We start from the raw sequence: 14502 nt of genomic DNA on the forward strand, positions 1-14502 counted from the left end.
TCATCCATTTTATACACGTCAGTGTATACATGTCAGCAGCTGTTATTTGTGATAGGAACATGATCTGGTCCCCACACCCCCTGCTCTAACTCAGTTCACATCCTCTTCTTCTCAGCTATACTGACTCACTTGCTATTCCTCTGTCAGAACATGCACTCTGGCCAGCTTTTGGCTCCTGGCTTTGCTCACAGTGGAATCTTGGCTGAAACACTTCACATCCTGGTGAATCCTGTAGTCCTTCAGGACTCAGCACACATGTGCCCTTCTCCAGAAATTCCTCTCTGACCTCCCCAGGTTGGGTCAAGCGGCTCCTCAGGCCCTCTAGCAGCCCACACTTATTTCTATCACGGTTCAGTTCTTACTGCACCTTTGGGCAGGCCGTTGCTAAGTTCCTTGCAAGACCAGTAAAAGCTTTCTGGGAGGTTAAGAAAGGGCCAGCCCACTCCACTTATTGGACCCTCTTCAGGAAAAGGAGGAGGAGGAAACTGTGCTGGGTTTTTCTTTTCTTCTTTCTTGTTTTTGGCCGCGCCGCTGGGCATGCGGCACTTATTTACCCAACCGGGGATCGAACCCGTGGCCCTTGCAGTGGAAGCGCAGAGTCCTAACCACTGGACTTCCAGGGAGTTCCCTGCGCTATATTTTAAATGTTTAAATGATTGGCAAGTCGTAGGTGCTCAACAAATATCTGTTGAATATAACAAATTAGTAATGTTGACACAAAGAAAGGCAATGCAGTATAAGTGTGCTATTTCCAAATATGCAATTTGCGGATTTTTATTTTAAATGTGAATTCATAGTGCATTACAGGTGGTTGTTTATATCAGGTTCTGTCGCCCTATGTATACCCTCATCTGGAGGAAACTGCAATGGCCCCGTGCCCACCCTGCTGAGGAGATGGGAGCTCCTTGGGCAGGGCTGGGGGTGGGAGTATCTGAAGGCCCGGCACGCAAAAGGCGGGGGGGGGGGGCTCTCATCTTCCATCCTACACCCTCGGGGCGTCCCCTGTGCCAGCCTCGACCCCGGCCCCTCTCCCGCGCGCCTGGGTGGCGGCCTGGACGCCTCTCGCCGCCCCGCCCGCAGGCGGCGCCCTCCGGCCAGTCTCCCGCTGGGGTCGCGACGGGGCGTGCGCGCTCAAAGGATTGCATCCGCACTTCCTGGTAGCAGCGCGTGGGGCCGCCACGGGGTTGCTGCGGGGTCCCCGGGGCCGTGCTCTCAGCCCCGGCCTGTCCCCGGTCACCTGGGGCCGGGCGCGGCAGGTGCCCGGGCGGCGAGCTCGCCGCGGGTCTGTTTGGGCGCCCAGCGCCGCGGACGCGGAGCGCGAGCCAGGAGCTGGGAGCCGCCGCGCCTCGGGTGAGTTGCGGGGACCCGCGCCTGGCGTCTTGCCGCTGCTTCCTTCCCCACCCGGAGCTCCGGGGTGGGTGGGGGGGGCCGATGGCACCGCGCCGCTCCCCGCTTCCCTGGCTGTGCTCTGCGCGTCGGGGAGGGAGAGGAATTTCACTCCCGGGGATTCAGGGGCTGGGGTTCTCTATTACTTCAGAGATCCTGGAGTGGGTGGTGGCCCTGGACTGAAAGCCGAGGACGCCGCGCTCCGGCTGGGGGGTGATCGTAGCCTTCGCGCCATGGGTCCGTCCCGGGTTTGGACCCGGGGGTGGGGTGCGGGGATGGAACCGGTGGCCTAGGTTGGGTGTATACTCACATCCAGACACTCGCACCCCCTTTCCAGGGGAGAGAGCTATTAAACGTTGTAAAACAGGTGATGTTTTAGAAACAGTGTGTGCAACTTTCCTTCCTGGCACACACAGGTGGGCATACAGTCATGGACACACATGCTCGTGTATTCGTTGGGGCGGACTTTGCGTCCCCTCTCTTGGCCCTCGGGCGTTGGGAACGGTGCCCCCGCCTGCGCCGGCCATTGGGATTAAGCCCGAGGGCTTTTCAGGTTGGTTGTTCTCTGAGACCGTGGCGTTCTGGGTGGTTCCTGTGTGCCCAGCCTGGATGGCTCAAAATTCTCTCTAAATAACTTGGGACCGCCCTCCGGAACTTGTTGGCTCAATGAAACTCCTCTTCTCACCTGGGCAGGTGGCCTCGGGAGGTGGCAGCAGGGTCCCCCGCCCCCCGCATTCCGGAGGCGACCGCGAGGACCCGGCTTGCGGAGGAAGGTCCAGCTGGGAGGAAACGCACTTGCTTCGCCCCATTGCTTTGTTTGTGCAAATGACTCGGGTAAGGGCCGGGGCGGGGGCGGGGGGGTCGCTCAAACCCCGGAGATAAATCCTCCACAGACCAGAATTGCAAAGGACACTTGAATGAGTGTTTGGATCTCAGAATTGTTCATGGCTTCAAGTCAGATCAATTTCGTTTGTGCTTTTCAGGTTACTTTTAAACTTCTTTAACTATAAAACGACTAACATACACATTTTTTCTTGACAGCCCCTAAGACTGGAGTTTCTTTGTGGTTATCTCTAGAACAGAATTGTTGGGCATTGCAGGTGAGGATCCGCCTGGCTGCTATGAGAATCACAGGGATAGAGGGAACCTGTGGTTTAAAAACTATTTAAGAGACAGAAGGCGGCAATGCTATGTGTAAACCTTGGTTGGGTCCTGATTTGGTGAAAATAGTTTTTTTAAAAGTTGTGCCAATAGAGGTAATTTGTACTGGTTGTTTTTTAGTATTAAGAATATTAGTTTTGTTTAGTTACTTTTGGTAACTGTATCATGATTAGGGTTTTTTTTAAACCCTTATCTGTTAGAAATACATTCTAAACTTGAAATACAGGTTGAGGATTTGCTTCAAAATAAGCCAGTTTTGGGGAGGGCTGCTAGTGGAGAAGTGAGGGGGAACAAGGTGAAGGGAGGTTGGCCATGAATTGTTAATAGTTGGAGATGGATGAAGGGTATGGGGGTATGGACTGCCTTGTACTCTTGACTCTGCTTTTGTATGTTTGGCATTTTCCTTTAAACGTTAACACCACTTGTGGAGCTTTTTTGCAGAAGGTAGATTTGGAAGGTAACACTAGTGGTTCTAGATTCAAAGCCTTCCACAGATCCTCACTCTTTGTTAGCTGGGTATAAAGGCTGCCTCTGCAGACTCGTAACAAGTCTTTTTCTCCCACCCAGGGGTGCCGCTTTATTTTGTTGCGAAGGCATAGAGTATTTGCTGAGTGTGACAAAGCTGAGAGGATCAAGTTGATGCAGGTGGATGCTGGGTCAGCTTTTTTTTATACAAAGGGTATTAGCGAGCATAGGGGTTGAGTTGTCTCCAAATGGACAGGTTGTGTAAAATGTGTTAGCAATTTTTCTGAACTGCCCAAATCCTTTCTAAGTTATGCTCATCAAAAAACAGAGCTCAGAGTAGTGAACACTCCCGTACACACTTAGGTTTTGTGTACACTTTTGGAAGCACTGTATACATCAATACAAAGTCAACATTATGAAAACGGAATCACAAGGTGAGTGGAGCTCTACTTATTACCCGAGAGAGATCTTATCTGTGTGTGTGGCCTGTTTCCTGTCCTTACCTTGTTTGTTTCAGGTATCATGCAGTGTAAATATTTAGCAAAGAACTGGCTCCTGAAATTTCTGTGCATTCTTTTCCAAGAACCCTGCTTTCAAGAGGAGGGACCTGGGAACTTATATCTATATATTCATCCAACTTGCTTATTTTTGCCCCCTCTGGATTTATCTTATAATTCCTACTCATTCTATCATGGCTGATTAGTAATTTGGAAAAGTGATGATCTTATGAGGGAGCTATTAAAGTTCAACAGAGGGAGGAAAGGGAGGCATAGTCCTGAAAGATAAACCCACATTTCTTAGTAGATACCGTGGAACTGATTTTAATGCCTCCTTGCTTTTAAGAGAAAATAAGTCAAGTAAATTATATCAGTGATAGCTGAAAGTTGAAGTGTTAGATGAATCCCCTCAGCCTAGACCTTGCCCATGTAGATTCACTAGAATAAAAAAAGTTGTAAAGATGCTTTAAGTCAGATTCAGTTGAGGAAACGCCAAAGCATGTCCTGGTTTCCTCATAGTGCATGGGAAAATGAGAGAACCAACAAAAATCCCCTTACTGTTGGAAAATATCATAGTGAATTCATGATGGTACTTAAGTGAAATTGTTTGGCTTGTGACAGTTTTCTTTGTGTGAATCAAAGAAAGATGCAACTGTTAAGTGACTTTATTTTCTACCTCGTTCTCTGAGACAAGAACATGGAGAGAGGAAAGGAAGTTGCCAGGCTCTTAAGTGAACAGGCAGTGACCTCATGTTTGCTCTCCTCTGTGAGAGGATGGTAGATTTGGGCGGGCTTTGGAGAGTTGATTGTTAATAGCCATTTTAAGGAATTACCACAGATGTGACACCGTCTTCTCCCACATCATGTTATGGAAGGGTATAAACACGTTAGAAAAGCAAATTACATACTGCTTTGTTGGCCTGGAAATGAGAGGAAAGGGCGTTGGCAATCCAGTCAATAATCCTCTTCTAATTTGTAAGCACTCTGCTCTCATCTACATCACTTCATCCCGTCCTGTGGGGTTCAGCAGCGGTGCTGGAGGATTATTTTAGTTTTTAGCAGATGAGAACTTTGAAAATGTAAAGAAGCGAAGGCTTGCCAGGTGGTTTCTTTGGAGATATGGGGGAAGGAAATTTAACATACATTAAGAGTTCAAGTCAACTTCACACACATGTTTTTAATTCTCACAAAGCTCTCTAAATTGGGTATTTTCAACCCATTTTGTGGATGAAATTGTAGCTAAGAGAGGTTAGTAGTTCACTTGAGGTCTGGCAGCTGGTAAAAATAGAGCCAGGATTCAAATTCAGATCTGTTGGACCTTAGAGTTTACGTTATTTCCAGCCTCTGTGCTGGTCCAAACTCTAGCAGACAGCAGAGCTACCACACCCAAGAGTTCTTTAGTTAGTTTAGGCAAGCTATCTTTTTGCCACCCTCAACTTCCCTGGTTACAAACTGGGGCCATGTGCCACATTCAGCCGACAAGGATGTTTTATCAGGCCAGCGCAGAGTTTGGGAAAATCAAAAACAAAGCTGAGCCAATGTTGACAATTGGGAGATTTCAAATATTCTGCCCCCAAGAATTCCTGAAGGCGGTACTGGAGCAGGCTTCTCTCTAGAGAAGGGTAGCGTACTCCATTTCCCCCTGGTCCCCACCACTCCCTATAGTGGTCCCCATCTTTGAGACAGGGGACCATCGCACTTGCACCATTGTTTCTTACAGTAAGAGGTCTTCCTACGTGTGCATCTCCCCAAAATGGAATAACCCAAGAGAGCTTGAGGGCTCTTGTCCCAAGAAAAAGGGAAAGAGCATATTCCTTTGAGAGAATGAAGACTTTTGTGTTTACTCTGCAGTGATTCTATGACAGAAAATGCAAGGTATGTCATCATTTTTCTCACACCCTGTCTGTGTTACTCATTTACATAGAACTTTAGAGCTTACTACCCCTGCAGTACAATAAAAATGGAGTACATGTGTGGGTACGCTGCAGCAGAGAAAAGGAGTGCCTCCCAAACCCCAAACCACTGACTCTTTGTGAGTGGGAAGATGGGTCTTGTGCACCTGGGGGGGTTCCCCAGGGTCCTGTAGGGGTGGGCCACCAAGAAGCCCTCCGTCTTTAAGCAGCCTGACTTCGGGATCCAGAGGGATCCTGAGCTTGTGCCCTGGCTCTCTGCTCTGAGGGGCCCAGAAGGTACTCCCCTCCCCCTCCTCTGCCCGCCCCTCTCCAGCTGGTGAGAGATCTGTCCTACACACCACTGAGGCATGGCCCCGTCGGAAAGCTCCGCAGGCAGGAGGGACTGAGGCGCCCTAGTCCAGCCTTTGAGAGGTTCCTGGGGTGCAAGTCCAAGAGTGGCCTGATTCCTCATCTTGAAACTTTCACTTAAGGGCCGTGGGACAGATGTTCCCGCCTCTGCCTGTCTGTGGAGTTCCGTTGCAGTGGAGGCTGCTGTTTAGGTCTTTGTTTCCTCTCCCTGAGTCCTGAGTCCTCGTGGCTTCTGTGTGGAGGTGTGGGCATGGGTGAGGCGGAGGCGGAGAGGAGGAAGTGCAGATGGAACCTTGCCGTGCGGTTTTGAGGTAACGTCAGGTGTTGTTTTGAGACCTTTGTCACTAGAGCTGTCGGTCTAGGTGTGTGCGTACCCCAGTGTGAGAAGCGACGTGGGACGGGGTGGGGGGCGCTGCAGGCGGGCTGCCTTGTGTGGTTGGAAGAAGGACGCTAGAGGCTGAGGGCTTTCCGAAGCGCCAGGCCGGCGGGTTGGTCGGGGCCTTTCTGGGGAGCTCTGGGGCTCAGGTGTGTGGGCGTGCTCTCAGGTAGCTGATGACTACTCCCAGGTCAAACCGGCGGCCCGCAAGGAGACTAGGCTGATGACCGGCCGCGGCAAACACGGGTGAAGCGTGGCGCCCCTGAGCGTGGACCCTCGCCAGGTGGCTGATGTCTTCCTGGTTCTCCCACCACCTCGCTGTGTGACCTTGACCTGTTTTTCTAACCACTCTGCCCTTCAGTTTTCTCCCGTGTCAAATGAAAGTCCTGGTCACACCTACCTCACAGGGCTGCGAGGACGAAGCGGCGCGCGGAGGGCCCGGCGCGGAGTAGGGGTTCCCTGAGCGTTGCTATTGCCGTCGCTGGAGCCCTGCCTTCCTTCGCTTTTGCCTTTATTTGGAGGATCCCCCCCCGAGAATTTTAGAAGGCAGGCTGCAGGGTAGAAACGCTTTCCAGCTCTGACCTCCCTGTTTTCAGAGGCAGCCTGGCCTGCCTCGTGGCCTGAGGAAGCGACCTCCGTGTTGGATGCCAGCAGGGGCTTTGCTGGAGGAGCAGCTTTGGAACTGATGGCGAGGACGGGCCGGGAACTGGGGCTTTGCCCTGTCGTCTGGGGATTGAAATGCGCGGTGACTCTGGAAGGGAGATGGGTCCCCGGCCTGCCCCTGATGGAGGGGGGGCAGACGGGGCAGATGCCCCTGCCTCGGCGGCAGGGCTCGCGGCCCCTGAGTCCTCTCCGGTGCCGCTTCTGTCGGCTGGGGACGTGCCCTCCTCACAGGCAGGCTGGCAGGAGCTAACAGAAATACGAAGTCCTGACCCAGGCCCCGTGAAGTACGGTGTCCGACCTGCCCTTTAGTGGCGAAATCAAAGACCAGGTACCCCAGGGGGGTATCCATCTTATGACTGTCATAAATCATTTGACTACTTCCTTACTGTGAGGCATTTAAATTGTTCTGATCCTTTTGGGGTGGGAGAGTGTTCTGGAGGCTATTACAAGTATGCTGAAGTGAGCTGCTCAGGCCGTAATTACTTCCTTCAGCTCTGATTATTCCCTTATGATGAATTCCTGGAGTGGAGATACTGGATCAAAAGGCATGAACATTCTAAACACTCTTTAAAATGCAGGAGGAGTATAGAAAGTACCCTGACATATCCTCTCCCGGGCACTGGGTAGTGTGGTCTGTAGATAGATTCTCTTGGGAGCAGCAATCACGCCTTGTTCATCATCACACACGTCAAGGCCCAGCTTAGAGCAGATTCTAAGGTGTGACTCCCAGGGGGCTTGGGGAGTGAGAGGGAAGTTACCTGAAGGATGGGTAGCTGCCTGTGATGGTGGCATTTCTTCCTCCTGGCCTGAGTCCTGAGTCCACTGACCAGGCTGCAGCTTCCTTCAGGGTGTGTCTGCATGTTTTAGCTTGCCTTCCAGCGGCAGGCGCAGGCAGGACGGGGAGTTCGTGGAGGCCTGAAATGACAGCCTCACTTACTAGTCCTGAATCTGCTGTTCCTGATGGGCCCCACACTTGTTTTTGCTCCATAAGTCTGTGACTGTTAGGTTCGTAACCCTTTTTCCTCCCAGGAGCAGACCAGGAAACTCATGTTAAATAAACTGTATTCTGAAAGGTACACTCAGATTCTGTCGTGAAGAAAAAGTGAAATATCAACATTGTATTTGTGATTGAGTCATAGTTTGAACTTGGATGCCAGGAATATATTCTTGGCCCTCTATAAATATGTTTGGAGTAAATGAGTGAATGAATATGCACAGAAAGAATGAGTTTGATTATGTTAAATAACATACATATATTAGATATATTTGTGTGTATCACATGACATAATTAAAACATTTTAAACTAAATATTAAATCATTAGCCATTCATTTATATTAAGTATTTGACATGTTATGACTTCCAAATAGACACACACACACACCATACTTTCTGGAAATAAGTGTGATTGAGTCAGAGGTTGTCTACAGCAAACAGCAGACTCTTTTATGAATGGAATACAGTATACAATAGGAAAACAAAAGTGGCTTCTTTTGTCAACATGTTTTTGAGATTCATGCATGTTGTATATTTCAGTAGTTTGTTATTTTTTATTAATAGCTAATATTCCACTCTTTGATTATACCACCATTAATTTGTCCATTCTGCCTGGAAGACCATTTGGGTTGTTTTCAGTTTGGGGCTTTTATGAAGGAAACTGCTTCATAAAACAGTGAACATTCTTTTACAAGTCCTTTTTTAAAAACACGGTTTTCTTGAGGTGCAATTTACATGCCATAAAATCCACCCATTGTAAGTGTACAATTCTATGATTTTTATAGATTTGTACAGCCATCACCACAATCTAATTTTTGAACATTTCTATCATCCCGAAAGTTCCCTCATGCCAGCTTAAGTCCCCACTCCTAAGCCCAGGCAGCCATTGACCTACTTTCTGTCTCTTGCCTTTTCTAGATATTTCCTATAAATGGAATCCTAGAATATGTAGGTTTTTTGTGTCTAGCTTCTTTCACTTAGCATCATATTTTTGAAGTTCATCCATTTGCAGCATGTATCAGTAGCTTGTTCCTTTGTATTGTTGAATAGTTCAGTTTTACAGATGTAACCACATTTCATTTATTTCTTCGCTAGTTGATGGACATTTGAATTGTTTCTGGTTTTTGACTGTTATAAATAATGTTTCTGTGCACATTCATGTACAGGTGTGTGTGGGCCTATATTTTTATTTCTCTTGGGTAGATTCTAAGGAGTGTAATTACCAGATTATATGGCAAGTTTATGTTTAACTTTTTAAGAAACTGGTAAACTGTTTTCCAAAAGTGGCTGTACAATGTTAGAGTCCCACTGACAATGTATGATGGTTTTGACTTCTCCACATTCTTGCCAACACTCAATATTGTTAGTTTTTTTTATTATAGCCATCCTAATGGCTGTATGAGTGTATCTTATTACAGTTTATGTGTTTTCTTTGTTTGGTTTTTTTTTTTTTTGGCCATGCCACTTTCGAGATTAGTTCCCTGATTGGGGATTGAACCCGTGCCCCCTGCAGTGGAAGCTCGGAGTCCTAACCACTGGACCACCAGGGAATTCCCTTATTACAGTTTAAATTTACATTTCCCTAATGACTAATGATGATTAGCACCTTTTCATGTGCTTATTATTATTAGTCATTCATATATCTGCTTTGGTGAAATATCTAGTTAAATCTTTTGCCCATTTTTTTAATTGGGTTGTCACCATCGTCATACGGAGTTTCAAAAAATTGTTAATATTCTTTAAAATATTCAAATAAAAATATTTGAAATAAACTATTCAAATATTTTTTTAAATTCTGAGGCAAGGGCTTTATCAGATATATGACATGCAAATATTTTCTATGAATCTTTGACTTATTTTTTTATTTTCTTAATGGCACCTTTTAAAGAAAAAAGTTTTAAATTTTGATGAAGTCTAAGATACCAATTTCTTTTCTTTTATGGTTTGCACTTCTAATTACATATCTAAGAAATATTTCCTAACTGTGTACAAGCCTTTTTTATTTAATACACTTTACCTTTTAGAGCAATTTTAGATTCACAACAAAATTAAGGAGAAGGTACAGTTTCCCAAAGAGATTTCTCATATATTTCCTGCGTCCACGTATGCATAGCCTCCCCTATTATCAACATCCCCAATCAGTGGTACATTTGTTACAGTTGTTGACCTTACACTGACGCATCATAATCATCCAAAGTCCATAGGTTACATTACAGTTCTCTCTTGGTGGTGTACATTCTGTGGGTTTGGACAAATGTATAGTGACATGTATTCACCATTACAGTAGCATACAGAGTAATACTAAAAATCCTCTGTGCTCCGCCTGTTCATCCCTTCCTCCCCTCTAACCCTTGGCAACTACTCATCTTTTTACTGTCTCCATAGTTTTGCCTTTTTCAGAGGGTCATATAGTTGGATCATACAGTATATAGCTTTTTCAGATTGGCTTCTTTCACCTAGTAAATGCATTTTTTAAGGTTCCTCCATGTCTTTTCATGGCTTGATAGCTTTTTTTTTTTTTTTTTTTAATGCTAAGTAATCACAGTTTATCCAGTCACTTTCTGAAGGACATCTTGGTTCCTTCCAACTTTTGGCAATTATCAATAAAGCTGTTATAAAGACTTGTGTATAGGGTTTTGTGTGGACGTAAGTCTTAAACTCCTATGGGTAAATACCAAGGAGGGCGATTACTGGATCGTATGATAAGAATATGTTTAATTTTGTAAGAAACCACCAATCTAAACTGTCTTCCCAAGTGGCTGTACCATTTTGTATTTCCACTAGCAGTGAGAGTTCCTGTTGCTCTACATGCTCGCTAGCATATGGTGTTATCATACAGGTCTTTTTGTGGACATGTATTTTAATTTCTCCTGCATAAATACCTAGGAGTGGAAGTACTGGATCATAGGATAGATGTATGTTTAAATGCCAGACTTTTCCAAGGGGTTGTACCATTTTATACTCCTACGTCTTTCCCAATACTTGGTATTGGTCTTTTTTTTTTAATGGTATTTTAGGCTTTATTTATTTATTTATTTTTTGGTGTGGACCTTTTTTTTTTTTTTTGATTTTTAAAAATATTTATTTATTTATTTGGCTGCGCTGGGTCTTAGTTGTGGCACGTGGGATCTTCATTGCGGCGTGAAGGATCTTTAGTTGCGGCACGCAGGATCTTTAGTTGCGGCACGCGGGATCTAGTTCCCTGACCAGGGATCGAACCCCGGCCCCCTGCATTGGGAGTGCAGAGTCTTAACTGTTGGACCACCAGGGAAGTCCCAATCATTTGATTTTTATCCTTCATTTTGTTAATGTGGTGTATCGCATTTCTTGATTTGTGGATGTTGAACCATCTTGCATCCATGGAATAAATTCACTTCATCATGGTGTGTGATCCTTTTAATGTACTGTTAAATGCAGTTTGCTAAACTTTTTTGAAGATTTTTCCATGTGTGTTCATCAGGGATATTAGGCATAATTTTTTCTTGTAGTGTCCTTGTCTGGCTTTGGTATCAGGGTCATACTAGCCTTACAAAATGAGTTTGGCAGTATTTTCCCCTCTTCACTTTTTTGCAAGAGTTTAAGAAGGACTGGTATTAATTCTTCTTCTTTTTTTTTTTAACATTGTACATACTTTACATTTATTACTACAGTGATACATTTGATGAACCTATATTGACACATCATTATCACCCAAAGTCCATTATTTATGTTAGTGTACACTCTCAGTGGTGTGCATTCTGTGGCTTTGGACAAATGTATAGTGACATGTATCCACCATTACAGTATCATACAGAGTAATTTCACTGCCCTAAAAATCCTCTGTGCTCTGCCTGTTCGTTCCCCTCCCCCACATCTCCTGGCAACCACTTATCTTTTTTTTTTTTTTAATCAGTCATCAGTTTTATACACATCAGTGTATACATGTCAATCCCAATCGCCCAATTCAGCACACCACCATCCCCACCCCACCGCGGTTTTCCCCCCTTGGTGTCCATACGTTTGTCCTCTACATCTGTGTCTCAACTTCTGCCCTGCAAACCGGTTCATCTGTACCAGTTTGTCTAGGTTCCACATACATGCGTTAATATACGATATTTGTTTTTCTCTCTCTGACTTACTTCACTCTGTATGACAGTCTCTAGATCCATCCATGTCTCAACAAATGACTCAATTTCGTTCCTTTTTATGGCTGAGTAATATTCCATTGTATATATGTACCACAACTTCTTTATCCATTCGTCTGTCGATGGGCATTTAGGTTGCTTCCATGTCCTGGCTATTGTAAATAGTGCTGCAATGAACACTGGGGTGCATGTGTCTTTTTGAATTACGGTTTTCTCTGGGTATATGCCCAGTAGTGGGATTGCTGGATCATATGGTAATTCTATTTTTAGTTTTTTAAGGAACCTCCATACTGTTCTCCATAGTGGCTGTATCAATTTACATTTGATGTGGACCATTTTTAAAGTCCTTATTGAATTTGTTACACCATTGCTGCTGCTTTATGTTTTGTTTTTTTGGCCCCGAGGCATGTGGGATCTTAGCTCCCTGACCAGGGATTGAACCTGCACCCCCTGCATTGGAAGGCGAAGTCTTAACCACTGGATCGCCAGGGAAGTCCCGTGGTCTTTTTAATTTTAGCCATCCTGATGGATGTGAAATTGTATGGCTATGTGCTTTTAATTAGCTTTTTCCTGATGACTAATGATGTTGAGCACCTTTTCACATGCTGTTGACCATTTGTTCATTTTCCTTTTGAACTGTCTTTTCAAGTATATTGCCCATTTTTGTTTTGAGTTGTCTTTTTACTATTGATTTGTAGACATTATAGATAAGATAGGTAGGAAGGTAGGAAGGTAGATAAGTAGGTAGATAGATAGATAGGTAGTCTGAGCACAAATCATTTGTTAGATATATGTGTAGTGAATATCTTCCCCCAGTGTATCTCTTGCTTTTTCATTTTCTTATAAATAGAAGATTTTAATTTTAATGAGTCTACTTTATAACTTTTTCTTCATGGTTGGCGCTTTTATGTTTTTTGGTTTTTTTTTAAAATAAATTTATTTATTTATTTATATTTATTTTTGGCTGTGTTGGGTCTTCGTTTCTGTGCGAGGGCTTTCTCCAGTTGCAGAGAGCGGGGGCCACTCTTCATCGCGGTGCGCGGGCCTCTCACTGTCACGGCCTCTCTCTTTGCGGAGCACAGGCTCCAGACGCGCAGGCTCAGTAGTTGTGGCTCACGGGCTTAGTCGCTCCGTGGCATGTGGGATCTTCCCAGACCAGGGCTCGAACCCGTGTCCCCTGCATTGGCAGGCAGATTCTTAACCACTACGCCACCAGGGAAGCCCGCTTTTATGTTTTGCTTAATAATTCTCTACCTACCCCCAAGGTTGCAAAGATTTTCTTCTTTGTTATCCTTCTAGATGCTTTCGTCTTAGCTTTTACATTTAGGCCTGTGATCAATCCTGAATTAATTTGTGAGTACGGTGTGAGATGGGATTGAGCTCCTTCTTTTTCATACAGTTATCCATTTACTGCAGCACCATTTATTGAAAAGACTTTCCTTTCCTCCATTGAATTGCCTTGGTACTTTCTTGTAAATCAAGTGGACTGTTGGAACTCTCTACTCTGTTCTATCTGTTTGTCTGTTCTTAAGCTAGTACCACACTATCTTCAGTTCTGTAGTTTATCAGTCTTGAGATCAGGTAGTGTAAGCCCTTCAACTTTGTTCTTTTTCAAAAATTTTCAACTATTCTGGCCCTTTGCATTTTCTTTCTTTTTTTTTAATTAAGTTTTATTGGAGTATAGTTGCTTTACAATGTTGTGTTAGTTTCTGCTGTACAGCAAAGTGAATCTTTTGCATTTTTCGTATACACTTTAGAAGCAACTTGTCAGTTTCTACCAAAAAGCCTGGTTGGATTTTGATCAGGACAATATTGAATCTACCAATCTAGAGAGCATTGTCATCTTAACAATATTAATCTTCCATAGACATGGTATATCTTGCCATTTATTTAGGTCTTTAGTTTCTCTCAGCAGTGTTGTTGTTATCTTCTCAGCAGTGTTTTATAGCTTTTAGCATTGATGATTTGTACATATTTTATTTTTTTTTAATTAATTTATTTATTATTTTGCCTGCTCCAGGCCTTAGTTGTGGTGTGTGGACTCTTAGTTGCGGCATGCGGACTCTTAGTTGCGGCATGCAGGCTTCTTAGTTGCAGCATGAATGTGGGATCTAGTTCCCTGACCAGAGATTGAACCCAGGCCCCCTGCGTTGGAAGTGCGGAGTCTTACCCACTGGACCACCAGGGAAGTCCCTGATGATTTGTACACATTTTAAAAGATTTATTCCTATGTATTTTACATTTTAAAGTCTACTGTAAATGGCAATTTTTACATTTTCAAATTTTGTTTTATATATATGCTATATATATATATATATATATATATATACACACACATACATATATATATATATATATATATATATATGCAATTTAAAAAATTGATCTGCAACCTTACTAAAGTAACTTAGTAACTCCAGTAAGTTTTGGATAGATGCCTTAGGATTTTCTGTATGTATAAACATCATCTACAAAGAGTTTTACTTTATTCTTTCTAATCTCTATGCCTTTTTTTTTCCTTGCCTTGTTCCTTTAAGGGAAAAGTGGTCAGTTTTTCACAGTTAAGCATGATGAT

At 44.4% G+C, this 14502-nt stretch overlaps 1 protein-coding gene across 3 annotated transcripts in view; it reads left to right on the forward strand.

Moving 5' to 3' along the window:
* Window positions 1-1166: 1166 nt before the first annotated feature.
* GPR160 (G protein-coupled receptor 160) overlaps window positions 1167-14502 on the forward strand; it is a 41440-nt gene continuing 28104 nt past the window's right edge. Inside the window, exons 1-3 of one of the 3 annotated variants that reach the window (XM_068546229.1) lie at window positions 1167-1350; window positions 2080-2220; window positions 2428-2486. The gene's annotated coding sequence lies outside the window, so the exon portion shown is untranslated. The remainder of the gene's footprint in view (window positions 1351-2079; window positions 2221-2427; window positions 2487-14502) is intronic. The other 2 variants (XM_068546228.1, XM_068546230.1) reach the window with 2 other exon arrangements.

The sequence above is a fragment of the Eschrichtius robustus genome, chromosome 6 (assembly GCF_028021215.1).
Source record: "Eschrichtius robustus isolate mEscRob2 chromosome 6, mEscRob2.pri, whole genome shotgun sequence".
NCBI classification, from domain to species: Eukaryota; Metazoa; Chordata; class Mammalia; order Artiodactyla; family Eschrichtiidae; genus Eschrichtius; species Eschrichtius robustus.